The following is a 24,132-nucleotide window of genomic DNA, read 5'->3' on the forward strand; positions in this document are numbered from 1 at the left end:
GAGATGCTGGGACACCACCAGACCTTCCAGCTCCTAAAGAAGTATCAGCGGTCAGCAGAGCCTGTCTCACTCCTGGTCTCTCTCTTCCCCAGAAGAGACATCGTGGCTGACACCCACCAAGTCACATCCTGAATGTGGTTGGACTTGGCCTGGGAAGGTCTCAAGCCCAGGTCCACCATGCAGAACATATCTTGGACCATCTACCTGCCTCCAGCCACCTCCGTTTGGCCTGCTTGGGCAGGAGATGCTCACATGGATGATGCTCACATGGAAATGCTCTGATGGCAAAGGCTGGACCCTTCTTTGTGGTTTTTCACCATTATTCGTTGGCTTTAAGGTAGAAAACGGGGCGGTTTGCAGTCCCAGTGCTCAGCTCAGCATGGCCCGGCAGCAGCTGACATTTATCCGGATTATTTATCACAGCTCTTCCAGCGGTGACCGGGCAAGCGACGTCTCCTGCCGGAGAGGAATATTTATTAATACTCAGCTGAGCTTCCTCCAGCGCTGCATTAATTAACCAGCCGGGCAGCCCGGCGAGAGCGGAAACGAGATCCCTCCGTGGCAGAGCAGGGCAGAAAGCGCGCCAGGGTCAGGGAAGGAGGGCTGGAACCGGGATCAAATTTGGAGACCCCAGACTCACCCCTGGCTTCCCATCTCCACCTGCAGTGTCTAATATCTGCACGGATCTGTGTGCGTGTCTAACACACAGGGTCTCGCACCGAGGGAAGTGTCTCCCCTGAACCGACAGATGCCGTAAAAATGTGTAAAGAACACAACATTTCTCCAGATGGTTACCTGGGAAAGCCCCGTTTCTCAAAATATTGGTGCCTCCTGGGGCAGCGCAGGGACGGTCCTGCGAGCACGGGGAGCCGTGCAGACACATGGCTGGTGGTTCCCAGCACCTTCAGATGGAGAACAGCCCTAGCACTGACCCCAGGGTGAGCCCCTAAGGCTGATGTGCCCCAATATTTCCCTCTTCCTTTCCAAAATCAGAGATAGGGATGGTCTAAAGATGGGCAGAAAGGAAGGTGCCCAGCTAAGCCGGCACCGTGGCCAGGAACGTCATCCCGGCTCATGCCGACGGCGAGGCTGGAGAGGCCTGGTGGCTTCTGCCTTGAAGGATGGTGCTGCCCGGCCTCCCAGCAGGGTTTCTCCCGCTCGCGCCAGATTTGCTGCATTTTTCGGCACGGGAACAGGCTCATCCCGGGCGCCGCATGGAAACGGGCAGAGATTCCCGAGCGATTTGGCACAGTGAGCTGTTGCCATTTGCAGGGACGATGCCAAGCCCAATGGCTATGAAACGTGGCTTCATGTGGGTCCAAAACGCTGCAGCTAGCCGCTCCCAGGCACCCTGTTCCCACTGCCTCGGAAATGCCCCCAAATGCCCCATGAGGTCTGTTGGGTGGCCGGGGCAAGACGAGCCGCTCCGGGTGCCCGGAGGGCTGTCCTGGGCCCTGCGGCGCATAAAACTGAGGTGTCACCTCCTCGGAGATGCTTGGGGCCACCAGGGCCCGTCGGGGACGTCCGACCCAGGTGGGGATGGTTGTGTGGGGCAGGCGTATGATGCAATCTATAGATACCTAGATATGTAAGTATGTGCCGATGTGAGTACGTACGTCCCGGAGCCCATCTCCGGCTCTCCAGCGTCTGGCCCACCCCGTCGCCGTGGTGGGACCCCAACCGAGCTCCGCCGCCCGCCCCGGTGCCGGTCCCCGCCAGAGGGCACCGTCCGGCCGCGTTTGGGCGCCGCTTCCCACAATGCAGCGAGCCGGGCCGGGGGCCGCGCTGGGCTCCGCGCTGCTCCGCGCCGGGCTCCGCGCCGCGCTGCGGCCGCAGGGCGACCGCGCTCCGCCAGGTAAGCGCTGCTCCGCCCGCGGCACCGCTACCCCGGGGCGGGCGGGGGGGGCTTTAACAAATTGTGGGGGTCATTTAAAAAAAATAATATGTATTTTTTCCTTTTTAATTTTTTCTGCCCCTTCCCTTTTTCCTCCTCCGCGGGGCTGGGGGGTGCCTGGCTCGGGGGCTCTTGGGGGCTGCGCGGAGGCATCGCCACCCGGCCAAGCGCCCCCCCGGCGGGGGAAGGGTTTTTTTTTAGCGAAACCGACCCAAGTTGAGCGGAACTTGCGCCCGTGGCTGCGGAGCAGCGCTGCCTCCTCTCCGGCTCCGCAACGTGGATTAGACTTAGTGTAAAGGCAGCGGTGTAAATGCGAGGGGGGGGCGAGGGGTCCGCTGCCCCCCGGAGACCCTCCCCACCGCGGGCGATTGCGGAGGGGAGGAAAACCGGCAGCTTTGAAGCAGCTTTTGCGAGGAGGAATCCTGGGCAGCAGGATGGAGGCCCTGGGGCAGGCGGGACGGAGGCCTTGGATGCGCTGCAGTGAGGCACCGCGACGCTGCCCGTCCCCGCTGCTTTCCTGGGACCTCTCCATCACTTCTGCGCTGACGCCTCGTCCTGGGACGGGGGTTGCGGCTTGGGGGGAGAGCGGGAGCACTTTCGGGGTCCTGGCACTGCCAGCCGGCCCCACTGTCTCCCTCTTCCCTGCTTCCCTGCCCAGCGGCTCTGCCCAGAGCCCGGTTTCGGGAGTGATGGGTTTGGAGATGCTTGTGACTCTGCAGCTCACTGCTTCCTACCTGGAACTGTGTTTGGGGTTGGCTTGTTGCTTAAAGTCATGGTTTTGCATTAAAGCCCCTAGATAGAGCAGCGTTAAAGACATTTCTGTGCCAGGGAGGGAAGCGGGGCTAAAGCAAATAAACTTGGATTTTCTCGTGTTGGGGTTGGGTTTCTTTGTTTTCCACCCTGCTCTGGGCAGTTCGGGCTCCCTGCAGCTGCAAATGCTTCCTTGTGCAACCTCCACCTTCAAACTTGTCTCCGTAGCTGAGCAAAAAACTTCTGCTGCTTTCTGCAAGACTCGCTGCTTGCCTGCGGTTAAGGAAGCTGCTCTTTCTCTGTCCTTCGTGTGCTCTTCATTTCGGTGTTTCTCCTTTGCCCCCCGGCTTGGCTGGTGCGGGGAGGGAGGCTCGGGGGTACTCCCGCAGCCCGTTCCTGCGGGAGCAGCTCCGGGCTTGGAGCAGAGGCGCTGCTGCGGTGGGAAGTCTGCTGGCTGCCGAGCCCGTCGCTCCGGGCTGCGCGTGCTGCCCAGAGCTGTGTGCGGGTGTCACATTTGGTGCCGCTCGGCTCAGAAGGATGCTGTAAAAGAAGGAAGCCGGGGTTATTTTTGTCCCTGGGTATGCAGGAAAAAAAAAAAGCCCTGAGACATCCCCTCATGCGTTTGCGGTGCTGCAGATCCGGCCGGGCCCGGGGCTGCGGTCTGCTCCCGCCGTGCGCTGCCACGCGTCTCTCCCACCGGAGCCGAGCTGGCAACGCAGGACCTGAGAGCTCCCTGCTCCTGGGCTGGAGATGTGGATACATGTCATTTATGCGGTGATGCAGATGCTCCCGGTGCGGGCATGGAAATGCGGAGCAGGAGCTTTCTCCTTGCAGCCCATGCGGTCCCAGGGACGCAGGACGGGCGCCGTTTATTTACGGGCATGGCAGGGTCGAGGCACGGGACCGTCGAGGAGCTGTGGTCCGTCACAGTCCAAGTGGATGGTAAAGACCAGGGCTGCTGGGGAAAGCAAGGTTTTAGTTAAAAAAAAGAAGGGGGGGCTGCACGTAGGAAGGAAAGCCCTAGGTGAAATCCTATGTTGGGCCGTGATGTTCTCCAAGACAGACGAGGGGGCACGTGAGCCCGCTGACCCCCTAGTTATGGGGCCGGGGGAGGCTGTGGCTTCTTTGCTTTCCAGCTCCGAATCTATAGCTGAGACTTAAAAACAATGTCATTTGTTAAATGTGCTCAGTCTTACAAGAAAACAGATGAATCCGAGGTGCCAGTGTACAAAGCACCTGCAAAACGATGTTATGTCGGAGGGGAGGCAAGATTTTTACACACTGCGGATTCCCATATGTTAGTCATGATATTTCCAGCACGCAGATTTCTTTTTTTTTATGGTACGTACACTCACATTGCTATATAAACAAATGCACAGGAATCAAAATTGGAAACAGCAAGAGGGAATGGAGAAGCGCGTGGGGATTTTTCTCCGGCCGGCCACCTCGCTGTCTGCGAGCGACCTCCAGCTGATCAGTGCTCACGAATTATCCGTGATGGACTCAGGGTTTTCCCGGCATTTGTGTGTGTTAGAGGTGATCTTTTCTTTCCTCCGAAAGGTTTTTGAGTCCTTCAAACCAGTCTTCATGAGCTGGGTTGGGGGGGGGGGCATGGAAACGTCATCATCCCTGTAGCGAAGTTGGATGTTTTTAGCTGGTAAAGCTGTATGTAGCCAGTTGCTTTGATTTGTTCCCCTGGTGTCCTGGTGACATCCTGCTCCATTTTTGAGGAGAAATATGCCTGTAGGAACAGGCTCTTTCCACCTTTACTCCTGCCCATGAACTTGAATCAATAGTGTACGGCCAAAATATGGATGTGAGGGAGCCTCTGCCCCTGTGTCGCTACCATCAGTTTTTGGGGCAGCTTTGATTTCACCACTCGGACAGGCAGTGCATCCCAAAAAGGGTTTTTGTGGCTGTTGGATGAATTGTCATTGAAGGTTCATGGTTGCTTCCTTCATCTCTTGCATTTCCCTGCTCTCCTTCAGGAAGGAGAAAACTATTTGCAGTCCTTAGGCAGCATTTTTCTTTATTAAGTCTGTGGGGAGGCTTTGGTGGGTCCCCAGGCTCTCGTGTACGGTCACTGCTGGTCTGGGAAATGGCAGCACCTACAAACAGTGGGAATTTGGCATTTTGGAGAATAAGGCTTCCAGCTGGCCACCGAGGTGACCGTGGTGAGCACCTCCGTGCGGCTCGTGGTTCAGCTAGTCCGTGCCTCCAGCAGTCCTGAATTGGAAGCAGGGGGCTCACTGGGGAGCTTGAAGCCCTGATCCAGGCCCTGTGGTTTCGCACTGGAATAATTTGCTTGCCAGCCAAACGGCCGGTGTGGCAGGGTGCACATCCAGCTCGCCGCGGGAGCCTGGCGGGAGGCGGCGCTGGCTTTTGTTTGACGGACCTGGCGAAGTGGTGGAAGCGTGTCCCGGGGCCAGGAGAGTGGAGCGTTCCCCCCTCCACGTTTGTGCGAATGCGGCAGAACGAGGAATTGCCTCCAGCGATGCCAAGGGGCCACAAAAAGGCTTGTGACGGGCGCGGGGCGCTCGGGTGGCTGTGCCAGCTCTGTCCCTGCGAGTTGGGGTGAGGAGTCACACATTTGGTTGCAGGGTAGACAAACACTGTTATTTAGCAAGGGCAAGGAGAAAGTAATGAAATAATCAGAAACCTATGAAACAACCTCCAAATCGCCCGCAGCAGGCACTAAATGCTGCTACTCCTTTGCAGTGCTCTGCGCCTGGCTGCGCGCTATGGCCTCGCATGAGCTCCTTGCAGAGATCGTGTTTTGCTACGGTCCTGACAAACCTTTAGATGATCCTATATAAATACGGTAAAAAATACCTCCAGGGTGCCTTGATTGCTGCTGACTTTGTGCTCTGTGGGTGCTGTCCTGGGTTTTCACCAAGTCTCTGCTGTCATGTTGAAAGTCCAAGCGTGCGGCTCCGCAGCATGCCAACGCCGCTCCCCCGAGCCTGGGCATTTGCTAGAGAATTACTGTTGCTGGTAAAAGTATGAGGAAATGTCAGCATGTTTGCATTTTAAACCTGGCTCTGCAGAGGATTACGGGGGGGTGCACGTGCTGGGCCTGAATCGAAGCGTTTGTCCGCATACGTGGGCGGTGGGATCGGGGCCAACGCTGTGCATTTCTGACGCTCTCGATGTGTTTTCTCTCACTTGGCTGGCGTTGCAGCGATTTCTTACCGCCAAAAATGAGAAAGCCCTGAGAAAAGAAAAAAACAACCAATTTTTTCCCCACCAGCCTTCATTTCACAGTTCACCTTTCTTTCTGTGTGTAATTTCTGCTGGGACTTCTGGCTTCCTAGAGAAAGGGTAAAAAAAAAAAAAAAAGAAAGAAAGAAAGCAGGCATTTAATAATAGATAAAAAATGAGATTAAGCAGTAAGTCAGCCGTCCCCTCCGCTCTCGCTTCCCAAAAAGCAACCAAAGAAATTGCAAATCGGGTTGAGAAAGGGGAGTGAAAACAGTGGAGATCAAACTGGATGTTAAGTATAGATGAGGTGTTTATATTTTATTTAGTGACTGTGTGCTGCCACCCTCCCCTGAATTTCTGGGTGTGATTAATAAAATAATGGGACCGAGCTGGAACGGGGAGGATTCAGTAGCTGGCAAGCTGGAGGTGAATTTAGCGGGCATCATTAATTGGCTCGGGCAGGGAAATTATTGCTTTGCGGAGCTAAAATCTGTGTGGTGTGAAATCCCCAGGGGCCCGGAGCCCGCAGCGGGGCCACTTTCCTTGCAGAAGCTCGGATGGGGAGTCGGAGGATCGGGCTTAGAGCAAACGCGAGCTGGAGCCGGCTTTTTTACCTGCTTTCCCAGGAACGTCGGGCTTACGGAGCAGCTGCTTTGCTTGGTGCAAGCCAGCAGTGAGCCCACAGCAGCGCCGTGCCAGCGGGACCGGCTGATGTCACGCGCTATTAGTCACCGGGGACGCCGTGCTGGAGCGAGCCTTTCGGCGTGTCTCGGCCTGGCCGAGCGCTCAGTCGAGGCTTGCGCTCGATGAGACACGAATGCCCTGGAGACGAGGAACCCAGTGTTGAGGCCGTCAACCCCAGGCCTGGTCTGGTTTGCAGGAGCTCTCGGGGCTCCTTGGGGCCTTGGCTGTGGTGGGGACGTCCCTGCGGGCCAGGCACAGGGCCGGGGTTGGCCCCCTCTTGCGCCTTGTCCTGTGCTCACCGGTGTGGGGGGACTGAGCCCACAGGGATGCTTCAGAGAAGCAATTTATTAGGAGTTTATTTACCTTCATCGCAAGGGTCTCAGAGCCGGAGAGGACCTGGTGTACGGCGTCTGCTTGAGCTCCAGCCAGCCGAGCCGTGGAGGTGCATAAGGAGAAGGATCTGGGCAGTGGCGCTTGCACCGTTTCTCTGCATATTCGCTGGAGATGGTGACAGAGGAGAGGACCTTTCATCTGACCTGCAGAGGACCTTTGGTCTGACCTGTTTTGGCTGTTCCCGAGGTGTCCTGTGCACCTTGGTGAATAAAGTAATAGCGACATTAGGCATATCCTACCTTCTCAGCGTCATCTCAGGGACCCACCGCGTGGGTCTGGCGTGTGGGGCCGCGTACGCTCCCGTAGGGCTGCTGGAGCACTGAGCTGAGCAAAAACTGCCCTCCCACTGGAAAGCACCGTTCTTACGGGCAACATGCTTCTTCTAAGGTATTAATCCGTCATGTTTGTCACCGCCTAGGTCGCAGCTCAGTACTTTCAGAGATGGAGGAGACTCTGTTTCCTGACCTGTTGGGCTGCTGCTCTTCTTGCTTCTTCTCCGAAAGGATGAAAATTAGACGTGCCAGAGCCTAAACTTAAAAAAAAAAAAAAAATCAGTCTGAAAACAGTCACTTTGAGCTAGAATAAGCCTCAACAAGAAGGTGTTTGCCTTCCACCTTTTTTGAGGCTGCGTGGGGGTAGAGTGCAGGGAGCAAGGTTTACTTTGTTTTAATTTCAATACATTCCAAAAGCTGAGCAGGTGGGATTTTTTTAAGTTGTTTTGCCAAGTCTGGGTGGGGAAAACCTGCTGAAAACCTTGCCTTGGTGGATGTGGGATGGGGGCAGGAGCTCACTTTAGTTAGTTTTAGTGGTGCGGCCCTGAGGCAAAGTGGGGGCCGCGTTGCCTGCTGCATACAGCTCGCAGGAACAGTCTTCCACCAAATCCCTTTTCCCAGCCCCAAGATTGGCACCTAAGAGACACAACTGAGTCAGCAATGCAGATGCCATCAGACGTCGGCTTTATTCGGGGGTGTGAATTAGAGCACCGCTGTGTCAGAAGCTCATATCCTGCATCTCCTGATAACAACACAGTCACCTCCGAGGAAACAAAAGCCGGCAAAATCCTATTATCCTGCCTGCTGTGCGCACACGTAACTCGCTGTCACCACCATTCCTTATTTTATTGCAAGCCCCGTAATAGCGTGTGTGTTTTGGGTTTTGGTTTTTTTTAAATTCTACATTCTGCAGCTTAATTTCCAGACTTCAAATTTTTCCTATGCAGTTCGCTTTACAAATTATTCACCGTTCCTCTGAACGGCCCCCTCCGCAGGAGGGGAATGGAAGATGGGAAGGAAAGGAAGGAAAATGGGAAGGAAAAATAATGTTGCATCCCCAAAAGTTTTCTGCTTCTCGCTTTCAAGCCTTTTCCATCCCCAAATACTGGTTTTGAAGGCGCAGGCTGCAGCCAGATCAACAACGACCTTGTTTCCTTGTATTGTTTCGAGGGGGGAGCGTCCGGCTCCCTCCGCTTGGGCCGCGCGGGGCCCGCTGGCTCGTGCATCAGCTGCCTCCTTTCTCCTGCTCCCCGGAGCCGGCTCTGTCCTGCTCCCGCTGCAGCTCTGCTCCGGGGTCCTGCCAGCTCCTGGGTGGGAGGGAAGGAGACTTGCAAGGGTGCGATATTTATCCCCTGAAAACAGATAAAACATGGAAGTCTTGCAAAGCTCTGTCTGTCGGAGTGTCCCCTAGTGACAGCGTGGACTTGTTTAAGACAGTTATGCAACTGTGCAGGGAGGGACAGTTCCTCCTAAATCCCTCTTCTGAGGAGCTTGTTTGTTCCTCGGAATTTTCTTTCAGACTAGAGACGCCGGAAACGGGGAGAAAAGAAACATTTCTGTGGTTCCCCTTTGAGGGGGAGCTCGTTCAAATCCGCCGCCCTGAGCTACATCATAAATCTCGCTGCAGAAATACGGCGACGAGACGTTAATAATTAGGAGATGGTGCAATAAAGCGCTGGAACATTTCAGACATGACACACAGCGTCTTTAGATGCCGCTGATCCTCCGCGGGGATCTGTGTGCAATTCTGTGCAGCCTCAGAGCTGGAGACGTTTTTGCTCCCAGTAGGGGAGGCTTTTTAAGGAAAAGGAAAATGGGAAGGAAAAATAATGTTGCATCCCCAAAAGCTTTGTATTCTCTAAAGCTTAAGCACAGGGGTTTTAAGGTGCAACTCTATTATAAAGTGCTTGTACTGTGCTGGAAGAAAACAATGTAAATTAATAGTTACCCGCTTCCTGCAAATAGGTCCGGTTTAGCCAAGCTGCCTCTTATCAAACTTCGAACAAGAAAAAGAAAAAAAACTTCTGGACTGTGACGGAGCATGAGAAATGTTAGTCCCCAGAGATCCGGGTCCCAGAGGCTTGAGGGCTGTATAATAGGAGCTTTGGGCTGTGTTATGACAAACGCGACTTCACCGTTGCTAGTTCATGCTCCGGTGACAGTGTGTTTTGGATGTAGGTATTTCCCCGTAATAGAGCTGGGCTCTTCCCAGCTCTTATTTGAATATTCACTTTTTCTGATGCAGTTAAAATAATTGGAGGGCTGGTGATATTTTGAGCAACGGTAGCCACCGAGGAAATTATGACCTTGGATTTATTCAATCAAATCGTATGAAGATTAAGAGTGAAAATAGCAGAGCTTGTCACTTAGAGGGAAGTGTAGTACAGCCTGGGCTCAAATCCATCACCTGAAATCAGGAGACTCTGGCAGGATATTCATCATTCATCAGCAGAAGGCATCACAGCAAGATCATTTAACTGTAATTCATCACTTTTCTAGGCTACGAACTTAAGTGGGAGCTGGAGAGAGGCTGAGGGGAACCGTTCTGCCTATTGTAACAAATCTTTGGCCACCCGAGGACTTTCTGGTTGTCGCTCTGCTGCGTGCCATGTCGCTGGGAAGCCCACAGCAGCAGGAGAGCCTGACCCTGCGCTACGCTGCTTTGAAAGAGGCCCTGGTTTTCCATGTCGGGGAAACCTGTTTGTGCCCTTTGTGCAACCGAAGCCTTGCAACATGCGTTGAGCTGTTGTGGTTGCTGGAAAGGAGGCCGGGGACACAGTTTGATATTCGTGTACCAGAAGCATGAGCAGATACAGGTTCTCACCCTGTGACTGTTGATGAATGAAGTAAAAGTCCGTAGCGCTGGCTTTAATTCTTGAGTGCAACCTAGGTTGTTACCTGGGGATATACTGTGTTTACTACTGAATTTCTCAAAATCTCTCAGCTCCTTGCATCCTGGCCCCAGCTCGAAGTAGGAGTGCTAGTCTCTGTGCTCCTCTCTTGCTGTCCAGATCAACCTTGTGACTATTCTTAAAACTGTGCTGGCATCAAAAGACTTCAGGCTTCCTGTTTATTGATGCCAAAGACAGAGTAAGCCTCCAAATGAGGCTTCTCTCATCACTCTTCCAAGCCTTGTTAAAAGCAAAACGTAATCACAGTGGTGGTGACTTTGGTTAATGAATGAGGGGGGAAATTCTTCCGTGGTTGAAGCAGCTTTCTAAAAAGGAAATTACAGGGCCTAAGGAATAAAAGGGATTAATGAGCTGGAGCTTTTCCCATACATGTTTCATCACCGACCTGAGTCTGACTTAACCGTAGTCTGAATAGATCCTGGAGATCTGTTTTTCCTTGGGTGGACACCTGCAGAGAATGACTTAAGTAAAACTGATTGCAGCCTGAAGTAAGGGGATAGGTTTTCCAGGTCCGTCTCAGCTCTGTTCTTGCTGTGTTTCTGGGTCTGACCTCAGCCTCTTTGGTGGAGCAGTTTGGGAGGTTGGTGCAGCCTCTGCTTCTACTGCAAGTGGTCCTGGCTGGTACTGGCAGTCCTGAGACCAGGTCGACCTCACTGTAGTGCTGGCCTGCTCAGCCTTTTGTCTGGCGTGCAGAAAGAAGCTGGGCTGGAGGGCTTTCTGTGAATGGGGTTTTTTGGACCTTCCCTTATCCCTGAGTACGTCCAGGCACTGTTTTTCAGGGCGGCTACACCAAAATCTGTAGGTTGCTTTCCTGAGGGTAGCTCAGTGCTTGGGATACTCTGCAAGGATCAACAGCGACACTCCCTTGTTTTGCCATTACAATCAACAACAATGTTGTTTTACTACAGAACTAGACAGAAACCAGTCCAGGTTTTTCACCCCACTTGCGTGCGTGTCTGCATACCACAATGACTTCTGAACCTGTTGACCTATTTCAGTCCTGCCAAAGAGAGATAGGTCTTCAAGGGTAATTAAGGTTGCACAAGTTCATGAAAAACAGGCAGCCAGGCATGAGGGATAGCGCAGGTACTTATTGAGCCTGAGGGAGAGGCACTGTTCAAACTTGCATGAGCAGATACTGCAGAGTCCACACAAGGGAGAGAGATCTTGCAAGTGCTCTGGTTGTGAGAGTTACCATTGGAGCTGGTAGTTGACTGCAAGATACAAATCCAGAGAAAAGCCACCTCTGTGACGTCTGGGGCTCACAAGCGTGATGTTTTTCTGGTTGTGTCGGAATAATGTTTGGGGTTGCAGGCTGGAACACGTTGCTCTGCAAAATCTTGATTAACTTCTGGACTCGGTGGCTCCTCTCAAGCCAGAGCGTGGCCCTTGTGTTGCCCTGGTAGACCCCAGGACCAGTCATGGCTGGCAGTCTGCATTTGTGGTAAAACTTACCAATTTAAATGTCATGGACATCAGGGTCCAGCAAAAACTGGCAGGTGCTGGGGAAGCCTGATGTCTCCAGCTCTGTGGGAAGTTGAGCTGCTCTCCTGCTTGCTTTAGAAAGTCAGCAAAAGACTTCAGCAAGTCCAAGGACTTGACAGCTTAAGCATTTCCTTCTAGCTGGGTTTCTCTCAAGTCCTATTGTTTTCTTTCAACAAAAGCAAGAGCAAGAGAGAATTCATTTGATTTTAAAAATAAAATACCTCCAAGGAGATGAAGCAGAAGAAACTGTTAACAAGAGGAATAGGAGGAGATTAAAACCATACTCTCACTCTCTCTTGCATGCATACACGCACACACATCCAGGCCCCCTCCCCTCGTGCAACATGGGAAAACTAAATTGAAAAGGAGACTATAGAAACCGGGATGAAAGGAAAAAAAAGGACAATGAATCAGCTATAATCCTGCCTATTTGAACCAGGGAGAAACCTGCATGGCACTCCTGACACATCTTTACAAAAAAAAGATAATGCTCAAATTGGTGACAGCTTGTAAGATATGCTGGGAGCGGTATGAAAATTGCCAGGAGATACTTGAATGTCACTGCCTGCGCAGAATGAATTGTAGGTTGAGTTGCTGCAATTTCACTAAAGCGGTGTATATTGAAATACAAATACCAAGAAAGTCCAATCTTTGAATTCTTATCTGCTTCAGATGGAGAGTCAAATAGGCAGATTACAGAAGTGTCACCCATTTGAATTGATTGCTGCTGGCTTTTTTGTGTACAGGATGCATCTAGGCTTATTGATACCTTTATCGAGGTGCTTAGAAACACAAGAGCGTGTTGATTTTATTCTTCCTTCAGTAACTTATTCTTGTTTCTAGCATTTTTTAAAAATAACTTGTCAGTTCTAGTCTCCTGTGGAGACCTCTGCTGAGCAGGGTGTTAGTAATTGAGCAGGTCTGCCCTTCTGTATCATCTTTCCTTCAAGAGTTTGTTATGAACCTGAGTTTGTTTCATAGTTTTCCTGCAGAACTTAAGGTAGGTCTGTTTGCTGGAGGAGAAACTGAGGTACGGAGTGATTCTGGGAATTTTCTCAGGGCTGCATAATATATACAAAAGATGGAGAAACAGAATCTAGAAACTGTGAATTACCACCCTGCTAGTGGATAGGCTGTGCTTCTTCTTTTTCCCGGCTGAAAACACATCAGAGGAAATGCAAGTTTGTGGCCAAAACTTCCTGTTGACTTTGGTGGTGTGCTGCTTCACCCGTTTTGCTTCCTCTGCTGCTCTGCCAATCTCTGCTGGCGCAGAGGAGATACAAAATCTCACCAAAAGAGCATGTTGTCAGCTTCGGTTGATTCATCAGATTCAGTTGACCCACTTGAGAGCTATCTTTTCAGGTTTTGGAGGAAATGCTCTAGGTATGAGATGGCTCCAGGTACTTCCTGAAGAAGCACAAGGGAAATTTTGCCTGGGGGAATGGGTATATGCCTGAGAGCCCATAATTTCTGCCCTGGGCTCAGCTAGTTTTAAAAACTCCATTTTAGAAGCTGTGCCAGATGACTTCATCGTTTTGCCTTTCTTCCCATCTTTAAACCGTTCCCGCACCTAAGGAGGTGGTTGTGAGGATTAGTCATTGGTTTTCAAGCTCTTTGAAGACGGAAAGTGCTGTATAACAGCTCAATGTTTATTAATGTCATGCCTTAATATGTTGGGAGTTTTTTGCAGCGGAGTTTAGATATGCCAGGACGGAGCGTTGGGCCAGCTGAGGTTAGCATTGCTTCATCGACTGCATCCCGGCTACGCCGGTTGGTGGCACCTGGTTATCTGGGCAATGACATTTGACTGTAACTGCAGCAGTGAGCCCTGCCTCTGGTCACTGTTATACCAAGATCTCTTTCTGTTGGCCTCCTGCCACAGCGCAGACCAAGTTTAAATCTAGTTCTGTGGTTTTGGTGTCATTTCTTCTAAATGTTTTCAATTTTGTTGGATTTAACTGATCCCAATGGCATCTTTTTATGATGTCTTACGCTCCTGAAGTCCAACCTGTTTGTTAATGAAAAAAGGAAAAACAAAGAAAGCATAGTATTGTTCTGTCAGTAGCGGAAGAAAAGGAGGCTTTTTCTTAATGTTTAAATTTGATTGAATTTAAAACTAGACATAATGGTTTCGCTGGAACATTGTTGTAATTGGAAGGGCAAATTATTGTTTGTTTTTGCTCTCTCGGGAGCCAGTGTTAGTATTGATTAACACGAGCATTGCCATATGGTGGGCGATCTCAAAGCACTTCAGGACTGTGAGCGAAGAAGACTTGGAGAACGTCATTAGCTTCATGCTCCCAATAAGGGAACTGAAGCAACTTTCCAGGGCTCAGGTTAATGACACCTGGGGACGAGAAGTCCTGCTCCCCAGCAGCGTGCTTATCGCACTAGATCACGTCCCTTCCCGCACCACCTGAAGAGCGATTTCCGTGTTTATCCTCTAATTTACCCCTTCAACGAGCTCTGTTTTGCTGAGCTTACACCATGAACAGCTTCACTGCCTGGTTCTCACTGACTAGGTAGTTCTCGAAGTCAGTCCACTGCTGGAGAGATCTGTGAGTAATAGCCAAATTAAAGCAGCCATCCTTTGCAGACGGAGCCCCAGGCACTGAATGCATGGGTTTGCGTTCAGGAAAAGCCAGGAACAAATCACTTTGTTCTGCAGAGTTAGCCTTTGACTAGCTGCAGCAGGTACAGTCTACATCAGCTCAGGCTGCCCCAAAATTACACCCATGAGCGTACTTTCACAAACTGGCCGGCCTACAACGAGCAGAAGCAATCTGCCCCCTTTCTTCACTGATACGGCTTTTCTTTCGTTCTGCTAACAAAAGCACTGTGAACATCATGGGCATGGTTGCATGGGAACCTGAACTGCAGAACTGAGCTGGGTTGAAAGAAAATGTTCAGTCAACTAGTTTTTGCCACATTCATTATACTTTAGGATCAGCTCTTCCTCTGCTTAAGAATAGAAATTAATTTCGTTTCGAGTCCTGAAAACCTGAAGACCTGCTGAATAGATACAAATTGGCTCTATTTATAGGCTGCAGAATTCCTTTGTACAATAAAGCAGTTTGTTTTAATTTAAAACTTGTATTCAGCACATTTAGCTTAATTTATTTAACTACAATTTTTACATGCTTTTTTTTGCATTCTAATTGTTTTTCTAAATATGTGACATAAATCATAAGTACAATTAAAAAGTCAGACTAGTCATTAAGAAACTTCATTTACCCTTTTTTACGTAAAATGCGTTAACTTGCATAGTTTATTAACTTAAGCAAATGCCTAACTGTAAAAACAGGATGGCTTTCCAGTTAGCCAAAAAGCCCTGATTTAAGGTGAAATATGCCTTTGTTGTTATCCACCAGCAAAAGTCAGCCTGTCATTAAGAAGAAAACACTAAAAATACAGTGCAAGACAGTTCAAATCAATCATTCAGAATTGAATTATTTTGCTTTGTTTTGCATCAATAAATCCTGTAACTGGATAAAGGAGAAATGGTAGGATGGCTGAAAAAGGATTGGAGGGGAAGTTACCGATACTGCTCCTCACGGATTGGTCTTAAGGCCAGCGTTAATCAATGTGTTAATTAATGCTACAGCAGAAATTAATGAGATTTGGAGATGCCATCAAAACAGAGGAACAACTGGATAGCACATTAAGAAGAATGAATGACTTCAGGACTATTTGCCTGTAAGGAATAATAATGCAAGCTCTGAGACAAGCAGAATTTCCTGTATTGGAACTGGAATGTATTAATCAATCACAGGATGACTACGATGTACCAGTGACAAAGATACAAACCAGGACCACATTTATCAACCAAGATATTTCCACTAGCGACAAGGAAGTATGAACACCACTGCAGAAGGTTTTAGTGAGGTTTTGTTTAAAACGTATCATGCATTCCTGCTTGCCCATGTGGGAGAAAGATTGACTTAAATTGTGAAAGGGGTAAGGGAGGATGTCTGCTAGAAATGATCAGGAGAACAGAGGAGCTGTTTCACCAAACAAAGGAGCCTGCATGGTTTGGCCAGTGACAAAAAGAAAGGCAGAGAAGAATTATATTCCTTCTCTATAAATACATTGGCGTAAACACCAGAGAGGGAGAGGAGTTATTTAAGTTAAATGACAATTCTGGCACAAGAAGAAATGGCTCCGAATAAGTTTAGGCTGGAAATTAGGATAATGGCTTCAAACCAAGTCAGGTTCTTGAGCAGCCTTCTAATGGGAATTGTATAATAGGGGCTAAAGAAATGATTGCTGTGAAGATGGAGCCTGATAAATGTTTTAATGGGATTATGGGATTGGACTCAGGATTTCCTGTCCTGTGCTTTTGCAAATATACTTAAGAATCCTGCAAGTAATGGAAACAACATAGAAGGTTTTCATTTTAAATACTGTTTTAGAAGCCATTCAGCCTTGAGTTGGTTTCGTTTCTAATGTACTAATAACTGAATTGAGCTAACTGTGGAAAGAAGAAAGTATCTTTTCTGCACTGGATAAAAAACAGCAGCTGGCAACTGTTCCCCTATTTTAGTGGTTGACTTTGGCAGCAGGCCTGTACTGCTTGGATATTAGTTTTTTCAGCTTAGATCATTTAAGTACCTTTTAGTAAATTTAGGCCATGATATGGATTGTGCTTAAAATGATGACAATTATTTATTATTATTTAATTTTGTACTGACCCTTTTGTAAAAACCTGCAGCACTTAATGTATGCTATGGTGGATTATCAACCTCACAGTTCACTTTATTGATCCCCATTTTACCCCTTTGCAAATAGTTCCCCAGATGTGTTGTTGCTTTGCTAAAATCCCTATAAATTAGACCTACTGCATACTGCATTTTTGTCCAGAGAAACCAGGTATTTTATCGAAGACAGGTGCCAGGTTATTTTAGCACAGCGTAACTTTGATCTCATGTTGGATTTTAGACCATGTATTTCCATGCCTTTTATGTTTGGATTCAGATTGTGGGCTGAAATTCTGTGTGCAGTTGATACCTGTGGCTTCCCCAAGCACTGCCTTCTTTAGCCCTTCTTCCTCAAGCAGAGATACTCTGTGTACAGCGTCCTCTGTGATCTGAGAGCCGCTGGTTGAAACAGGCTGGAATTAATAGTATGTCATGTTATTATTTCTGAGAACATCAAACATGCTCATTGGCATTTTTAAACATGGCTGTAGGACAAAAATGGTTCATTCCAGCATTTCAGAGTTTTCATTATGAGGATTTCTGAATTTTATTTCAGGTATTGTGTAGACTTGTTAGAAATCCTTGCTACAGAATGGAGTGCATTAAACGGCTCAGTTTGCTTGCCCCTGGATGGGGAAATTGCATGCAGATTTTCCCATAACCCACCGTGCCTTTACCCCTATATACACTCATTATTGAACTGTAAGGTAGCATATGTATTAAGTCTGGGGGCTTGACCTCGACTGTCTTTAATCTCCAGTACGTTCTCATCGCTTTCCTATGTGTGCTTTTTTTTAACCTCCTCTATTCAGGATGCAAATGGCAGATGGTTTTTGTTCTTTGCTTTCAAGATCTTCTCACTCAAGCCTTTCAGCTATTCAGCCCTGTCCGCTTCACAAACTAGTTCCCTTAATTACTTCAACTCTTCTTTTTGAAATTGAAAACCTTACAGACCTGCTTTTATTTTGCTTAAACTGAACCAATTTGTAGAAAATAGGCTTGAATTGAGTGATCACAACCGGCTATTATTATAACATCCCCACTATTTGCCAAAAGTCTACAGCAGAATCACCTCTTGTTTGTTCTGTGACTGTTTTGTGAAGAAGTCTGTCAGCTATTACATCCAGGACTTACAGGGCCCTACTGTTAGTATTTGTTCTTCGTTCTGTACCTGGAATTTAAGACTCCCTTATCACACAGTTCCTAAGAGTATTCCGTTCTCTCTCTAGTAATTTTAAAAAGCTTTCTAGACACATCCAAATCTGGCGGTGGGGTCTCTAGCGGACCTATAGCACAATCCCAGTAGACAGTCTTTTACAGACTTTTCCCAGAGTGATTTTAATCCAGACTGATTGTTTTATGCATGCTATCATTCTGCATTTCTGGCAAGCAGAGATGATTCACTCAGTCTCACAGAAGGAACTATGGAGCAGCATCCCAAAAGATTTATTTGGATTTTTGTGAAGGGCGCATTTGGCATTGTGTATAGTGTGCACGCTCTGATCTGCCTTTTGTTCAGTTGTTTCTTTCTTTCATTTTGTTTTACCACCTGGGTATGTTTTTATTGGCCTTTTTTATTGTATTATGGCTATAATTGCTAGTGGATTTTTTTCTGACAGTCACTGCGTAGGAAATATTATCCTCAATTTCCATTTTGGTAACTGAACCCTGGGGCAAATGAAGTAGTTTCCTTAAGCACATAGGTCTCTGTGCCTGGAATCTAGGTTCTCTGAGTCTTCTGTCTTTTCAAGCACACCCTGCGATCTGGCAGGTTGTCAAAGGCCCTCAGATTGCGTGGACTGAAGGCTGAGCTGAAGTACTGGGAACTTGCAGCCTTAAGTCTGGTAGTCTGATGCAGCAAAGCACATGCTTAAAATGATGGTTATGTACTTTACTGAAGAGGGACTGAACTGCTGGTGTTGCAGTCACTTCTAGTTTAGTTTAAATATGGCTGAATGCTTAATTAACAAAACGCTTTCGCTAGACAAGAGTGTAATGCCCAAGCTACGTTGCAGTTACAGCACGTAGATGTTTTGGGATAATGCTCTATACAAATGAAACAATTGTTTCTTTTAAACTCCTATTTAAATATAGTTCAAATTACAGAATATTTAGTAGAACAAAATAAGCTGTTGCTTGCCAGCTGTTTCATATCAGTGGTTACCAGATGCTTCTGTTTTTATAACTGTGCCATCTATTATAGGGTGGAGTTTGGAGGTAGTGTAGGTATTTGGATATATCTTTGGACTATGGACATTCTTCCTTGGGTCTCTCTGGAAAACTTCAAAGCCTGTGTTTTGAAGAAGAAGGGGAAGCATGGTTAGCTGTAATACTCAAAGAATTTAAGGCAACTTACAGAAATGCAGCAAATTTCCTAGTATAGCAGGGCTCATGAAGGCAAAGGAGCCTTGAGCAAAGAGGCAGCACTCTCCACATTTGGTGGTTACCCAGTCATGGCTTTGATCAGCTCAAGAGTTTTGCTTGGCTGTCACCAGAATGGGTTGCTGCTTCCTACTTTGGGACACGTCTTTCTTTATAGTCACTGAAATTTCCAGGAGCATTGTGATGTGAAAGTCTCTGAATGTTTTTTTCATTTATTTATTTAGAAAAAAATTTAAGTACATACTTGATGCTGGGTGACTGATTTGTTTTGAGACTGACAGAACTAAGTCTAGCAAAAAAGAGAAAAAAACCACAGTATGTTCAGACCGGTTCACTCCCTCTCATGTACGTCCCATAAGGGCCTAGGTGAGGGTGGGAGAAGAACTACCCTCCCTAGGAATGAGAATGTAGCTCAGCTGGTTATTTAGCTCCTGCCATGAGGCCACCTGTGTAGTGGCTTGTGTGCCACCTACTTCTGTTCTGGATGTACCACTGGCGTTTAGGCTGCTGGTGGTAATTGCTTGCTGTTAAGGTATCTGTTAGGCTTGAGTCACACACAAGAAATGATTCTGTGCGACTAAAAGCATTTCCTTTTTTATGCAAATGCAAAGGAAGTGAGGGCAAGGTTCACAAAATTGCTGTAGAATTGCTATAAGTGGTCATAGATACAAAGAGTGGGAAGAAACCTCCCTCTACCTGCACCAGCTCATGGCTGTGTCTAGCTCCCCCAAAGTCCGTCCAGCTGGAATGACTTGTTATACTGAAACTGGTTTGCTGGAAGTTTTGGGGATGGGCATAAGCATTTTGTGAAAAATATTCATCCAGCGCTAGTAACAGCTTTCAGTCGCTAATGATCTGGGACACACTGGGGGAGGAGGGAAAGCGACATGTCTCATTACCCATCCTCTGAGCCATCTGGTCCCTGATGGTTTATTTGTAACCACTGTCCTAATCGCTCTTATTTCATTTTTTGCTGAAATATGAAAATTATCCTTTTAGGCACTGTGGTTCTCATGAAGATAATAACAATGCAGTTAGGTATGGTTTGGTAAACAAAGCATAATACTGTCAATTACTAAATTTATCTAAAACGTTTATTCTTAATAAAATGTGTGGCAGTGCAGCTTGACATACATTATGCATAATATTCCACCTTAAAACAAAACCTTCTGCCAGAAGTCATCATTTTTCTTTCTTTTAAATATCTGGGTACAATGGGAAACTCTTAACTGGGCCTTCATTAACAAGGGAACAGTCATCGTTTCTTTTCCTCACCCCATTTCACTACCGGGCAGTATCCTTCAGCATCCTTCACCAAAAGCTTTCACTGCTTTTTTGGAGTTACTTTCTTTTGCAGACATGATCTAGTTCCCCTGTGCAGGATGCCGGCAGTGCAGGATGCCGGCAGTGCATTGTACTTGCTCTTTGGATTCCAGCTGGGGCTGCATTGGGCCCAGATTTAAATTAGCAACTGGGAGGGAAAAGGCTTTGCACTTTGTTATGTGCATGTCTCTATTCTTATGCTAACTTTTTCTTTTCCAGTTTAGATATTGCCATTGAGTGTTTCACTGCACGCTCTAGCCCTTGCTTTGCTTTATGGTCAGCAGTAGGGTGTATTGTTACAATACTTCTTGTACCCGTGGGGTCTTTAAAGTGCTTTATTTAAGCATACAGAGATCCCTTCACCTACCACTGAAATGCAGCTACTTACACCGCAAAGCCTGGCAGCTGTTCTAACAGCACAAACAGGACCAAGTCACTGCTTTTATGACATAAAGTAAGGAGAAAAAAAATCCATATCCACTAAAAACTGCAAGGAGAACGTAAATCGTCAGAATGTAATTTCCTAAACTGGAATGTGGCCAGTATTCCAGATTAACACTTCCTCTTTTGTGAGACGTACTTTGGGATACCTGATGGCCAAAAGCAGTCAGGGTCTCGGCAGGACTGAGACTTTACTTGTGCTGTGTAGTCATTCCATAGTGGCTGAGAGATGTATATTACCTGTTTAGCGCCTACAGCACCCTGGGGCTTGAATCCTATGAAATCTGATAGGAGTGTCTGAGGTTAAGAGCGCGGTCTGAAAACATTCCATGAAACTTGTAAAATCCACAGATGGTCACAGGCCTTGCTATTGTCTGCTGTGAAAGGAAGGAAAAAGAGGTTAAAAAAGATTTACCAAAGGGACTGTAGCAGGGAAAGGATGAAAGCTTAGGGTCCTCCCCTTAGATTGTTGCTCCCTTGCATGTGTGAATGAGTGATGGATATTTCTCTGAGGTTTATTTCAGGCCATGGAAGTGTGCCATGGAAGTGTGCAGTGGCTGGCTTTGAAACTCCTTAATACCTGCTCAAAATGAGTCAATGTAATTTATAGCAGAGAGGAAACAACAGTATGTTGGATGTGAAAAATGCTTACAGATAAGTGGGATGGGAGAGAGGGAATTTGATGAAATCCAAATAAGGAATAGAGGTAAAGTGGGGACCGTTTCAAACACTGGAAATGAGAGAAGGAGGACACAAAGGAGTGATAGCATTCACTGCATTAAATTGCAGCTGTCAACTGTAGAGCTACTGGAAAGGTAATATAAGGGAGGTTCCCAGCAGTGAAATCATACCCAGGTGTCTAAATAAGTAATTTTGTGAGTAGTGGGACTAATGAAGCCAGTTTTCCTTAGATTCGGTCTTCTGTTCCCCCTGTAACCTCCCGCTACAGTAGTCCCACCATTTCTTCCATGTCCTAAGGTGTGCCACCACGGGCCCGCACCACATTTCTGTTCCTCATCATCCCCAAGCCTCTCCTCTCTTCTTGTTCATACTGTAAATCCCTCTTTACCCTTACCTCCACAGTAGCTGTAGGCACCTGCCTTTCCCAAACCTCCTACCCTTGTGTCGGCTGCTGGCTGAAACTGCAGCACATGCACTAGTTGGCTGGGAGCGATGCACCAGCCGGCTGGTTCGTCGGTGAGCTGGTTAAACAGAAAAGGCAAGATCTGAACTGCTCCCGCTTTGTGGACGTCCTTGCGTTACGCCTGCACGCTTCCACATAGTAGGTGAGCATTTAATACCTTTAGGCCTCTACCCCTCTGTCAGGTTTGACTAAAAGTTGCCAAGGAGTTTCAAAGTCATTAACAACACTGGCACTGTGCAGTTGGTTGGCACTGTGCACCGCGGCTTGTTTGCTTGGGAAACCAGGCCAAGAAGCAGGCAGAAAGAGTAAAAGGCTTCTCCTGGACTAGAAAAGCACTTGGGCAACTGTTCTGCCCTTTTTTGTTTGTTTAAACTCCTATTATTCATCGTAGGTCTCTGCCTACTAGGATCCATTTCTGAGGTAAAAACTGTATGTGTGTACTTGCATATAGTGTATCAACAGACTTTGAGAAAACAAAAGCCCAGAGAGCAGAAAGGGTAGAAAATGAGAGTATTTGAAGATGATAATATTTCAGTTCAGATGCACAGAAGGCAGCTGAGCAGTGGATTTTTGGTTCAGTGGAAGGGAAGCTGAAAACTCCCTTTTTATACTGATCTCTTGTTACATTAGAATAAGAAAAGTAGGTATACAAAGGGGATTAAACCTGAAACTACCTCCGTCAGTATCACGTGTCATAGCCTTGACAGAGCTTTCTGAAGGACAGACTTGCCACCCCGGCTGCCGTTCCTGAAAGCTTGTTTTCTTTTGGGAGTTGGGAGAAGAATTGTTCTCTTGACAGTTCTCCTTTGCTGTTTTTCCCCCAGCGAGGTCCTAAAAGGCATTTATTGTCCCCCCGCTTCCTCTAGCAAATCCTCATGCAGAGCAGTGCAGAAGGAACATAACTTTATGCCATGGTGGAAGAGGAAGCAGGGATGTGCGTGCTAGGACAACGTGGGTGAGTTCAATAATTGGGATGTTAATTTTGTCTTTATACTGTGCAATGCAGTAGGACTCTGGGTTTTTTTTCTTTCTGAAAAAATGTGAATTACTATTTCTGAAAACCTTTGAACCTGCAGTACCCATTGCTGCCCTTCCGTACAGCGTGTTCCCTGCTCGTGGGATTGGATTTCGTATTGTTTGACAAATGGTAGACCTGGTATTTTTCCCTCCCGCTGTTTCTTCATCTTGGTTTAAAAAGTGGTTTCTCCTTGCGTACTTTACACGTGTGTAAATGGCTGTTAAAAAGTGCAGAGTGGTGGAAAAGTGGTTTCTTGCAGGTTTAAAGTGCTCATGTTTTATTAAAACTGAGATTCCTGGAGCTTTGGGGCCAGAGACATACTGCCCTTGCCACCTTCTCCACTCCTGTAAAGTCTTATTTCTCTCCTGTGAAATTCTCTAGTCCCCCAAAATTTCTCAGTGTGCGCGTCTTGGGGTGAGATTTGATTCCTGTAGATATGAATGCCTTTCAAAGGGCCCTTAAATGTATATAGAATATATGGTTAAAGTGCATAAAGCGATGAGATAAAAATTACTGAATCTGTTTCACTTGGCTTCGTTGCAAGAAAATGGATGGCACCATTACTTTTTTATTTATTTATTTTTTTTTGCCTCAGTTGCCATCTTTTGCATGGTTTGGTGCTTATCACCCTATATTTTACATAGCTGTTGTGACTTAATAACATTAAACTGCTGTACACCACTGCAGTATTTAAACTGATTTTGTCCTCGTTCATGCGGAGTGATAATTTGTGATGTTACTGCACACCATCCAGGTCCAGTCTTAATCTAATTCTGCAATGAAAACGAATCCCTGGTGGCATTTTAGTGGCTGTCAGCAGGGCCTGCAGTGCGTCCGTGTCTTTTTGTGTCAGCTGGCCAGAGTATGGTTGTTTTGTGCAACCTCCTTTGGCCGGGTGAACCCGGCCGTGGCTCCAGCACATCTGTGACAACCCGGGCAGTCCCCGCTGTGGTCTGACCCACACGGGGCCCGGGGCTGAGGCGTGACTGAGCCCCCGGCCTCGCAGGGGTGCCGCTGCGGGCGCACGGGGACCCGGCAGCGGTGCTGAGGTCCCTACCGGCCTCTGAGGGGGCAACGGCTCCACCGTGAGGCGAGGGGGGGAGGGGCGGCCGAGCACGTGCCCGCCCTTGGGCGGGAAACGCCCCCCCCAGTGGGCATGCGCAGTGGCTGGCGGCGCCCCCTCCCCGCTGAGGGAGGGCGCAACTGCTCCGCCTGCGCCACCATTTAAAGGGCCAGAGCTGCGTTTTGGTTCGTCACTCCCCTCCCTGCGTAGGGAGCTGGGCGAGCGCGCGGCGTTAAGCGGCTGAGACCGCGGGAGCTTGGAGACGGAACAGAGCTGGGGAGCTTCGGCTATTCTCGGTACTTCCCGGAGCGAAGACTCACCTTCGGGTTTCTAGTCCCCGCCCCTTCACCCTTCGGCAAGCTCCGTCGCCGGTTCGGCAATCTCCGCCCGCCCTTCGGTTCAGGCCGTTAAGTTCCGCCGCCTCTTCGGCAACTTCCGCCAGTTCGGTCGGAAATGGCCGAAGACGTGAGAGA

The 24,132-nt window shown here is 48.1% G+C and overlaps 1 protein-coding gene and 1 long non-coding RNA gene across 9 annotated transcripts in view; one reads left to right on the forward strand and one right to left on the reverse strand.

Annotated features, from left to right (window-relative positions):
• The first annotated feature begins 1,738 nt into the window (after positions 1-1,738).
• The window catches only part of EXTL3 (exostosin like glycosyltransferase 3), a 142,297-nt gene continuing 119,903 nt past the window's right edge, over positions 1,739-24,132 (forward strand). For 2 of the 8 annotated variants that reach the window (XM_064508254.1, XM_064508257.1), the window contains exon 1: positions 1,739-1,855. The gene's annotated coding sequence lies outside the window, so the exon portion shown is untranslated. Of the gene's footprint in view, positions 1,856-22,444; positions 22,534-23,824; positions 23,956-24,132 lie in introns of those variants that run through there. The other 6 variants (XM_064508255.1, XM_064508258.1, XM_064508256.1 and 3 more) reach the window with 4 other exon arrangements.
• Positions 1,941-24,078, reverse strand: LOC112984258 (uncharacterized). Its single transcript, XR_010388145.1, has 5 exons — positions 23,980-24,078; positions 20,675-20,811; positions 7,388-7,454; positions 6,460-7,121; positions 1,941-5,855 (listed from the first exon to the last, which is right to left on the reverse strand). It is a non-coding gene; the product is annotated as an uncharacterized LOC112984258 (long non-coding RNA).

This window comes from Dromaius novaehollandiae, chromosome 3 (genome assembly GCF_036370855.1).
Source record: "Dromaius novaehollandiae isolate bDroNov1 chromosome 3, bDroNov1.hap1, whole genome shotgun sequence".
NCBI lineage: Eukaryota > Metazoa > Chordata > Aves > Casuariiformes > Dromaiidae > Dromaius > Dromaius novaehollandiae.